Genomic DNA, 12,484 nt, shown 5'->3' with positions numbered 1-12,484 from the left:
GCAACTTTTCGGTCACATACTACGCAGGGACAAAAACATACCAGCTAACCAAGCCATGTCGGGATACTTCCAAAAACACGGGAACCTTTTCAGAGGAAGACCTATCACAACACTCCCTGTGATCCTAAAGAAAAACCTAACAACACTTGGACAAAGCATTGGTCTCATAACGGCAGGGGACCTTGAAAATCTGAGAACCCTAGCAGAGGACCGGCAATATTGGAGACACCTCACACAGGAAATACTGGATACAGCCAAGGCGACCCGATCTTTCGGTCGAGACGCGAAAGGCATCTAAGTCAAGTAAGTCAAGTCAAGATTTGAGTTTTTCCACACACCTTGCCAAACTTCTCAGCCCCCTCCTGCAGCGATATTTTAAGACCGTTTTCCCTAAAAATTGAACAAACATTTAAAGCAGGCATATTCCTCCGAAATCAATGTTTCCCTTTTCAAACTAAATTTATCAAGAGTATGATGTTTGATTGTCATTTGCTAGATGATCGCCTTTCTCACGTAAAGTTTTAAATATTTAAAGATTTGCTGGGCGCATCTGCAGTTGCTGACTCTTGATTGTCTTTATTTTCTTTATCATACATTGTTGTTAAAAGATTAACCCTTCAAAAAGTAGTGACATCATAAAAAACCTACCATTATAATCTAAAAGAATTGAAAGATAACGTTTCAGGTTGTTTATGCCGACGAGTACGTAGTATAGCCTTTATATGAGGTGAGGTTTTTCGTATGACGCCATCTTAAAACACCCGGATCAAGGCCAATATCAATTTGAGAAACTAGAAAGTGGACAATGAAGAAGAAAAAAATGGCACATTCCAAAACATCACATTTAAAATACTCTTTGACACAATTGGCTTAGAAGATTGATTGTCTACGCTTGTTTTTTCAGCGATCTCTCTCTGTCTCTCTCTCTCTCTCTCTCTCTCTCTCTCTCTCTCTCTCTATATATATATATATATATATATATATATATATATATATATATATATCGATCTATATATGTGAATATACCCCAATGTGCCCCAATAAATATGAACCCAAACAAAAGGCAATAGCAACAAAACTACACGCGTTTTTTTGTTTGTTTGTTTGTTTGGTTGGTTGATTTTAGTACTTTATTTGATCTAGAACGTGTTACAATACTTTTTGAACATTTTTACTGCATATTATGTTCTAAATGACTCCCATTTCTCTCGACGCACATTTTCAATCTGGGCACAAAACGATCAGTTTTAAATATTTTGTGCCCGAATCAGATCTTTCTCTCTCTCTCTCTCTCTCTCTCTCTCTCTCTCTCTCTCTCTCTCTCTCTCTCTCTCTCTCTCTCTCTCTGGCAATAATTGATTGGAATTTGTTTGTACTAGAGTAACCAAAACTTAATCCTAAGGGGGTGTGATTTAGCCTATCTATGACTTTGTAAGTGCTAGTCGGTTGTCAGGGTCCTTTCTTATATAGAAAGACTAGCACTTACTAAAAAAGTCATCGACTAAAATCATACCCCCTTAGGTTTAAGTCTTGGTCACTCTGGCAACTGGGAAATCTTCATTGTCAACAAAATGGCGTGCCATTGTGGTGAAATTGAGAGAGAGCGAATTTCGAGTTTGAGCTATCATCACCATCATCATGTAGTTCCATATCTGAAGCAGACGTCGGACGTCATCTTCCGCCAAGCTGATCTATCTCTTGCAAATTCTATTAAAGCAGCGCCACCTTTCTCAGCTTCATCTGTCCAAGTTCTTATCCCTTTCAAATAAGTTATTCTTTGTCTTCCTCTTATTCTTTTTCCATTTATCTTTCCAGTCAAGGCGAGACTTCCAAACCAGGGTGGCGGATAATGTGTCCTAAAAATTCCATTTGGCGTTTGATGATTTTTGTTATCAGTGATCTTTTTCTGTTTGCCATTTCTAAAATTTCTTCATTTCTTTTCCTTTCCACCCATGACACCCTCATCATTCTTCTGTAAAACCACATTTCCGCTGCCTCCAGTCTTTTAACCATGGTCTTGTTTATGGTCCAGCTCTCACAACCATATAGCAGCACAGACAGTACATAGCAATCCAGGATCTTGATTTTTGTTTTCATGCTAATATTCCTGTTTTTCATAATTGTATGCAGCTGGTTGAATGCATTCTTCGCCATACCTATTCTTTTCTTTATTTCACAATCTGATTTTCCATTGGATGTTACATTGAAGCCTAAATATTTGAAACATTCAACTTGTTGTATTGTTTGTCCTCTGCTTGTTATTACACAGGCTGGTGGGTTATTATTTTTAGATACCGTCATACATTCTGTTTTAGATATATTCAGTTCCAGTCCCATATTTTCACTACTCCTGACTACAACATCCAGTAATTCTTGTAGTTCATGTTCAGATTCTGCCAGTAGAACCGTATCATCTGCATACCTCAGATTTGTTACATTCTTTCCTCCAATACACACCCCCTTCTTATGTTCGATATCTCTTAATATCATTTCACTATAGAGGTTGAATAAATCTGGAGACAAAACACACCCCTGCCTAACTCCTCTTCTAATAGGTGTAAAACTGCTTAGCTCGTTGTCAACATGCATTGCTGCTTCTTGTTCCCAGTACAAATTCCGTAATATTCTTAAATCTTTACCATCAATGTCCAAGGATGATAGAATTTTTAATAGTTTTTCGTGTTGTACTTTATCAAAGGCTTTTGAATAGTCGATGAAACACATATACTATATGAGCTATGTTTATTGAAAAAGGAAGGCCGCCCCCAAAATTGTAGACTTTCTCTTTTTTCTTCTATTCAAATGTATCTCTTTGATAAGCAAACTTTTGAGTTTTCTTTATTTAATGTGTTACATACATGAAATGCCCGCACCGCAAACACTTGTTGTGGTATGCTAAACGGACTGACTTGTTTTTCTATAATTTCTTGATCGGAAAAACGGGTTTGTTTACATTTTACGTAATGCCAATGAATGTGGCAACATGTGCTCAAATTTGGTGCAAATTGCTTAATAAACATGGAAATATTGGAGTTTAATTGGGTTTCGCATTTTCGGGGGGTCTATAGGTATATACCCTACGTGTGTGTGTGTGTGTGTGTGTGTGTGTGTGTGTGTGTGTGTGATTGTAAGAGAGTATGCTTATGCAAGAAGTTTACGCAAGAATTTTGATAAAAACATGGCAATAAAACATGGCAAATAATATTAGAAAGAACCACGGGGGTAGCTGCAGGAGATTGCATTTATTCTCGGTTGTTATCCACAAATCACTGTCGTTGCAGCTCAGGGGATACGTATAAAACTCAGGGGATACGTATAAAACTCAGGGGATAACCGCAACAGATTGATGCTATTTTTGGTTGTTATGCATAAAATGCGGTCATTTATCAAAGTACTTTTATGTCATAAAAAGCGGGGTTTGATAGTAATATTCGGGAAAATTCTTGTTGATTTTAATATACAAGTTGTGTATGATTCGCTCTTGCTTTTTAAGAGACAGGTTTTGAATATGAATGTGGGATGTCAAAATCAGTGCAATGAGTGGTTAGAAAGAATTATGGGATAGTTTACAATAGGAGATAAAACAGAGTGTTTCTATTCTATTCTACCTTTTGGATTCTATTCTATTTCACTATGAGCTGTTTATTTTAACTTGTTGTGCTCACCATCATTGATTGCATTTTACGGACTTAGAAATATTCCACGTATATTGAAAATGGTTACATAGGTAAAAATGACTTTACATTTGGATTGATTTTACGGATTTGGAATTTACGAAACTGATTGAATTATGACCACGCTATTTGATTTGGATTTTGGATGTATCACAACAAATCAAGCAGTAAGAAATGAAACTTGGAATTTGGACTTTTATTTGAATGTCTTGATGTTATGCATTCAATTATCATCATTGGCCCTTGAACTAGTTATCATTATTAACATCTACAACACAATGCAAAGGAATATTGTTACCATCTTTCAAAAAGCCACTATACGATCACAAGTCATTACATATGTGTACTACGCCACATGATGATAATGACGATGTTGATGATGATTATGATGATGATAGTGATAATGATGATGATTCTTTTAAAGCCATGTTTGTAAACATGTAACATCAAATATATATCTTTATGAACATCTTCAGTTATAGATACGAGAACTTATGATGCTTGAGTTAGTTCATATAAAGAGGAGGAGGGAGAGAGGAGGAGGGGGAGGAGGAGGAGAAGTTTACCATTTTTTAATGAGATTTATTTTACATGAATTGAAGAACGTTGCGCTTGATATGCATAGACAATCTTACCAAACGTTGTTAATACGTTCTAAGCCTAGAGATGTATACAAAAGGCTTAACCTCACCAGGATAAGGATACTGTTTCGCATCCTTTATATTATATTCAAAAAGAAAACTGCGGGGCGGCGAAAATTTTAGCACCGCTCAAAGAGCACTTGAAGTTGCTGCCATAAGTCGGTTTTCTCGGATACTATCGACTTACGGGTGTCCAAACAAGGTTATTGGTCATTTGCGGCTTGTTTATGGATACCGCAAAGCGATTGTATCTCTTCTTGGGAGGTCTTGGTTGTAAAATTCTTACTATGGAAACTACGATGTTGTTTGGAATCATTTGGGCGGAAACAGAAGTTTGCCAAATTAGCGTGATGGAGAATCGTTTGAGCGTAATGGCGATTTTTCTCCAGGATAGCGTTAATATCCCAGGCTTACGGTTGATGTAAAAGATAGTGGTATCTGCCATCAGAGCGAGATGACTGTGGATTGTTCTCGCCATAAAGAAGGATTATAGTTATGGTTAGAGAGAGTTTAAGATCTATATGTGTGTGTGTATATATATATATATATATATATATATATATATATATATATATATATATATATATATGATATATATATATATATATATATATATATATATATATATATATATATATATATATTATATATTGCGGTAAAGAATAATGAAATGATATGTCGCTTAGTGCATTTTATGTCCATGAGAGGCGAGGTGGTTAGGATGTAAAGAGAAAGAGAAATAGGGAGGGCGATTGGGAGGGGGAGTGAGAAAGGGGGGGGGGGGGGGGGAAAAAGGAAAAAGAGAGAAAGAAAGGTAGATAGAAAGAGAGACAGACAGACATAAAGAGGGGTAGGGAGTTGAAGAGTGCGTTTTACCAATGCAAAATTATCTTGTAACTTAAGAAAGTCAATCTTGATCAATTTTCTTCTTTCTAAATTAGGGTTTCAATTAGTGCGGGGCGGTCCTTGGCAAGCTCAAGGACCACGGTCCTACGGTCCCTGGGAAATGAGAACCGCAAGGACCGGTCCTAGAACCGGTCCTTTTCGACCTTGAACATTCCTGAGGGACCGTTGGAAGTTCGAACCGTTTTGACCTTTGGGACCGTGGGATCGTTCATTCTTGAACCGTTAAAGACTAGGGACCGCTACACGATGAAAACCGTGGTCTGCAGTAGGCTCTCAGTGAAAGTGAGAGCGGAGACAGCTTCGTTGAGAGGGAGAGTGGTGTGTGCTGTCAGATAGCGCTATTACACTAGAGTGACACAGTGACAAGAATTGTGTGAGTGTGTGTGTGTGTGTGTGTGTGTGTGTGTGTGTGTGTATGTCAAAAGGATGGGTTGGGAAGGAGGGGGGGGGGAGATGGTAGGTCATTGGACATGATTAATCTGTGGAGGGTCTTAAGCAGGACTCGAATCCAGGACCTCCCGATCCGCAGGGGAGTTTCATACCACAAGACAACATAGCCGCACAGGACCGTGGACCAGTTCAAAGTGGGTCCATATCTGTCAGATTGTTGTGACAAATCAACCTGTTTTGCCAGAAAACCTATTTCAAATATCGATCAATTAAAATTATATCTTTGAAATTAATTAAATTTGAGACTTTATGTTTGAGCCGACGTGTTCTTTTTTGCAAGTCTGATTAACCAAATTGGTATGGTCTCATTGCTGTAATGGAAATATTCTCAACCCATCGTAAAATATTGTCCTTTAAAACAATATTTAATCATACTTATAATTGGGTTTGGTTATCATATTATCTGCTGTGTGTGCATATGGGTTGGAGTCTTCTGGACAGTTTGTGTTTTAATTTAATCTATATTAAATGTTGAATATTTCTGGGCAAACAAACATATTGTCAGAGAAAAACACATATTACTTGGTATTTATATGGGAAGTAGTTCCCGGCAAAAAAAAAAAAAATAAAAAGATTATCGCACTTCAGTCATTAATCACAACAAAGCCCAATTATGCTATGTCTGTAATAGAATGAAGAGAAATAATAGGTGACAAGGACTGTTGACAACTGTTGAGTTACGTTATTGCAAGTCAATCATAATGATAATGATGATGATGATGATGATGATGATGATGATGATGATGATGATGATGATAATGATGATGATGATGATATTATTATTATATTATTATTATTATTATTATTATTGTTATTATTATTATTATATATATTATTATTATTATTATATCATTATTATTATCATTATTATTATTATTATTATTATTATTATTATTATTATTATTATTAATATATATAATAATAATAATAATAATAATGATAATAATAATAATAATAATGATGATGATGATGATGATGATGATGATGTGATGATGATGATGATAATAATAATAGTAATAATAATAATAATAATAATAATAATAATAATAATAATAATAATAATAATAATAATGATGATGATGATGATGATGATGATGATTATGATGATGATGATGATGATGATGATGATGATGATAATAATAATAGTAATAATAATAATAAAAATAATAATAATAATATATATAATAATAATAATATTAAAAATAATAATAATAATAATAATAATAATAATAATAATGCTATTTAAGGTCCAGGTGTTGATCACTGCTAAAGTATTCTTTAACATAAATATACAACTCTTTTTTATGAACTGACGTATACTTAGAAACAAAATTATGTTTAATCTTAAGGTTATTATGAACTAGATTATTAAGCGATTTTTTTCCTACCAATCTAGCAGCACTCAAGTTTAGTTGGGGCCAGAGTCATTTTGAATACATGCTAACCAGCAAAAATGATGAGCCCTGAGCGACACAAACGATTTTTTAAAACTACATGATATCGTGTTGTTACACTGTGCCAAACCTTGTGGTTATTGCTTGCAAACAGAAAAATCATTCTATTCAGTTGGTAGGCATGACATGAAAGGGTTTATGATTGGGGCATCCACCCTTTATACGCTAAAATTAAAAGGCTGAATGATAACATCTACCTGACAACAACAAGAACAAAAAAGGCGACAGAATTCGACGATTACTGTTATGGGATACAATTCTTTTATTTCTTCCTTACATTTGTTCAAAATGCTTCTGTCCCTTGAAATAACGAATTGAAATGGTCTTTAAAGATTCAAATGTATATTAATCAATTTAATTCATTTATGTATTTTCATCTTAAGGTAATAAAAATTAAAATTTCTGACTGTAGATTATTTTTCAATCCAAATAGGACGTAAAGTAAACTGAGATTTTTATTCATAGACTTAATAACCATTTGCATTTTCTTATTGTCTTTCAGATGAATATTAAATTTTATTTAATAAAAAAAATTAAGAGATAATGCACCGACCACTCGAGAGTTTTACATAGGCAGTCAGCTTCTAACCCGTAGAATCGCCCTATTACTTTAGTTTAATATAATAGAGGTCTGCAAATCCTATGATTTCTCCGTTACATAATAAATGATAAAAATAAACAGCCATAATTAATAGATAGCTCGTATAGCTGTCTAAGAATATAATCTTCACAATGAAATAAGTAATGAATAAAAATAAACCAAGTTCCAGTCCCACTTATATTTGACAAACAATGTTAGTCTGATTCATTCTATTATGTTAATGTACGTATTTACAGATTTTCGTTCTATGACATCATTGAGCATTTAAACATAGCCACAGTATTTCTTGGGATTTTTTTTTCTTTTTTCCGAAGAGCTTATATCGTGAAAGCCTTGGTTTCTTAGCTCCTCTCTGGTTCTTAATGATGGGTGCTGGGTTGATGCAATGATGTCAGTCTGGAATTCCTCTTCATATTCCAGCACATAAAAGGATTGAAATCTGCTTGATATGATAAATATCATGGCGTCAGATTTCTCCGTGTTGGCCTGTCTGCGGGAATAGTGTGCTCTCAGACAGTGGTACATTTGATATATACATTATATTTTCTAGCAGTGACGTCCTAATCTTATGATAAGGATACTGTTTGTTCAAAGTCAGACCTAGCAAGCACGTAGAAATGGAACAAATGGCTGAACAAGCCTAATAATATTATAGTTAAATACTGTGTGAGCGTTATAAGTATAGATTCATGAATATTTTAAGTAAAATATATTATGCTGGCATGAAAATAAACAAATAATGGTTACTCCGGTCTCCTGGCCTTTACAGGTCTGCACTTGTCAAGATAAAACAATGATATTGCAATGTACGATCAAATTGTGATCAACAGTTATGTAATGTGTTCAGCGCTGGAAGGCTGCTTTTCACAGAGCTCTTAAAATTATTGTATTTTACGGCTGTTTTAAGTGTTATTTCTATATAGGACGAATTTTATTTCATATTCAGAGGATTTCTTATGACTTTGTGCTGCTTTTGACGCAAATTCGTGAATTTTAAACAATTAATTTAGCAATATTTTAAAGTTTTGTAAATTTTTGCAAGGATTTTACCATCTATTGAGACCATTTTTGTTCACGTTTTACGATTTTAAGGAGAAACAAAAAAAAACCCAATGATTTTAATCTTATTACAACGGTCGACGAAGAACATCGAGAATGACATCACCTAATTATTGTTTTAACTATTCACCCCAACACCTACGTACAATACGACACACAATTAATAATACACCGAATTTAGAAATAGTGAACATTTTGAGACCTTTTGAATTATTCAAGGCATACAGGAAAATAACAAAAAGAGGAAATAAAGGTGGAAGGAAACAAAAACAAAAACCAAAACCAAGAGAAGCCAAAGAAAACATCAAAAACAACTAGTCAAATTAAAATGCAATAATTTAAATTCTACTTATAACAATGACGGAAGGCAAAGGAAAACCACCGTCACTAACAAACTTTCCCAGGACATCAGCTGTCCCGAACACGTTGAACGTTTCAAACTGGTGCGAAATGAAACAATCACATTGGCCACGTGGAATACACGTACATTAAACCATTTAGGAAAATTTGAAAACGTTATTCAATAAATGAAAAAGTTCCAAATTAACATCCTTAGAATCTCAGAAACGAGATGGAATGGAGACGGAGTAGTTAAAGAATATGATTTTGTATTGTATTATGCAGGTGGAAAACATCATGAAAAAGGAGTTGGAATTCTTTTAGACAAATCAACATCAAAGTGCTATTTAGATCATGTTGCAATCTCAGAAAGAGTTATTTTAGTAACGTTGAAAGGAAACCCGTTTAATGTTAATATTATTCAAATATACGCCTCAACATCAGAAAGTGACGAAAACACAATTGAGACATTCTATCAAGATATGGAACAAGCATTAAAACAATGTAAATCTGATGAAATTCGTTTAATAATTGGTGATTTCAATGCAAAGGTTAGTAACGTGAGAGTTGAAAATATCGTTGGCCCCCACGGACTAGGTACCAAAAATGATAGAGGGGAAAGAATTGTCGACTGGTGCAGATTAGAAAACCTTACTATTGTCAATACATGGTTTAAAAACCACGATAGAAAGAAGTGGACATGGATAAGCCCAGGTGGCCTTTATAAAAATCTGATAGACTTTATTCTGGTCCAACATTGATTCAGAAATATCGTACGCAACGCAACAAGTATTCATAGCGCAGATTGCAATAGTGACCACAGACCTGTCAAGGCCACGCTAAAAATAAAGCTTAAACAAATAAAGAAAAAGAAAGTGGAATCAAAACTGCAATTAGATCTATTGAGAATTAACCATCAAATAAAAAATGATTACAAAGAATGCGTGAAAGAAAAAAGTGAAAACTTGACCTCAGATATAAACATAGATGAGTACTGGAATCAAGTATCGAACTGCATCACAGAATCTGCAAGAGAAACTATTCCATCTGTGAAAAAACACGAACCAAAACATAAGTGGATGGATGACAAGATCTTGAAACTGATGAATGAAAGACGAAAACTAGAACGCAGCAGCAATGAATATAAAGAAGCTAATAAGATTATAAAACGTGAGTGTAAGAGAGCAAAGGAAGATTAGGGAGCGTTCAGATATTACGTCATCAAAAATTTGCCCTTTTTAGACCCCCCCCCCCCCCCCCCCCCCCCCCAAGTCATCACTTGTCATCATTGACCTGACCCCCCCCCCCCCCAAACAGATGATGACGTCATCTAATTTAATAAAAACTAAAAGATAACTTTAATTTCACAATATTTATTATTCGTTTTTCAAACCATAAACATTGATTATCAACGTTTGATAAAACACATTCAGACATTTTATTAATTTCAGAAACTGTTGATAATTTATGTTTTACGATACAATGGGGACATAAAATTTAAATTTGCAAAGATAAAATCTAACAAACATTATTTAAATTAGGCTACTTGGTGCAGGTGCTATTTAAAAAAATTCAGAAAGTGTAATTTAAAATAGTATAGGAGGCAAATTATTTTATAGCATATTAGTCTTTTAGTGGAATGAATTTCTGTTTCAATTTCCAAACATAAAATTAATTGATTCAAAAATGTTTCTGCCTTGGACCTCTGGCAATGTACTATAAATAGTATCATCAATTTCATCTTCATCGTCATCATTTTCTCCCATTTGCTGTTCTTCATGTATGCCGCATTTTCGTGAATGGTCTTTCATTGCTGTGATCGAGGAGTGATACAATGAACATTTAGGGCAAGTTCGCCTTTTGAGAAGTGATACCCCTTTCCCATTTTGTTTCTTGAGAGATGGGCAATACTCATCATAGCAATTTATCTTTAGCTGTTTTGAAAGGAACAAACTTTGAAATAGGCTTAATTTGCCTATGTTTTGATGACATCATCTTGGGTCTGACCTCCCCCCCCCCCCCCCCATGTCAACACATGTCAACATTTGGTAGACCCCCCCTCCCCCCCCTAGCTGATGACGTAATATGTGAACGCTCCATTATATTTAACACGAATGTCACCGAATTGAAAGACTAAAACAATCTAACACCAAACAATTCTACCAGTCAATACAAGATCTAAATGGAAAACGACCAGCCGTGGCAAGAAAATGCGTTAAAGACGCAAACGGTAATATACTTATCGACAACAACGACATTTTGGAACGTTGGGCAGTATACATAAAAAATCTATACGCGGATGACAAAAGAGATGAAAAAGGGGAAAGCGGTAGGCCAAGATAGTTTCTCAATAGAATTGATTGACGCCCTCGACGATCTGGGAATAGACATTCTGACAAAAGCCTTTAATGTCTTATACGAAAAGGGTGAATTGCCTAATGTCTTAAGACAATCGGTATTCATTACGATATCCAAAAAACAAGGAAGTATTGACTGTGACCAACACAGAACAATCAGCATAATGAGCCAGGCCACAAAAATTATGTTAAGAATACTCATGAAAAGAATGAGGAGCAAGATCTCTCCAGAGATAAGTGACGAGCAGTTTAGTTTTGTTAAAGAAAATGGTAAGGTAAATGCAATCTTTACATTGAAAACATTAATGCAACGGTCAATCGAAAAACAAAAATCACTTTATCTATGCTTCATTGATTATTCCAAAGCTTTTGATTCAGTACAGCACGAAACGCTATTCAAAATCTTAGAAAAGATCGGTATAAACAGCAAAGACCTTCGACTTGTGAAAAACTTATATTGGAATCAAACAGCGTGTGTCAAACTCGATAATGAAACATCTGACTTCTTTAACATCGAGAAGGGAGTAAGACAAGGTTGCGTCTTATCACCGGACCTTTTTAACATATATAGTGAAATAATGTTCAAAGAAATTGAAGATATGAAAGATATAGTGGTGTGTAAATGTGAAGAGATGGGCCTGAAACTAAATGTTAAGAAAACCGAATGCATGGTGGTCTCAAAGAAGGACAACAACACGACCTTACACTTGTCAAGCAAAGGAGAGACCATCAAACAAGTAAAGAAATTTAAATATTTAGGCACTATCATCACCCATGACGCACGTGACATAGAGGATATAAAACAAAGAATAGCAATAGCAAAAAACGTATTCCATAAAATGCGACCAGTTGTGTCAGACAACCTAAACTTGAAGACCAGAATGAAAGTAGTAGATACATATGTTATAAGTACCCTTTTATACGGTTGTGAAACGTGGACGCTTGACAAAGAATGTACGAGGAGGTTAGAGGCATTTGAGATGTGGGTGTATAGAAGAATGTT

Source organism: Berghia stephanieae, chromosome 6 (genome assembly GCF_034508935.2).
Source record: "Berghia stephanieae isolate SIO BIC M18660-M18661 chromosome 6, UCSD_Bste_1.3, whole genome shotgun sequence".
Classification (NCBI taxonomy): domain Eukaryota; kingdom Metazoa; phylum Mollusca; class Gastropoda; order Nudibranchia; family Aeolidiidae; genus Berghia; species Berghia stephanieae.
Note: the sequence above shows the minus strand (reverse complement) of the source record.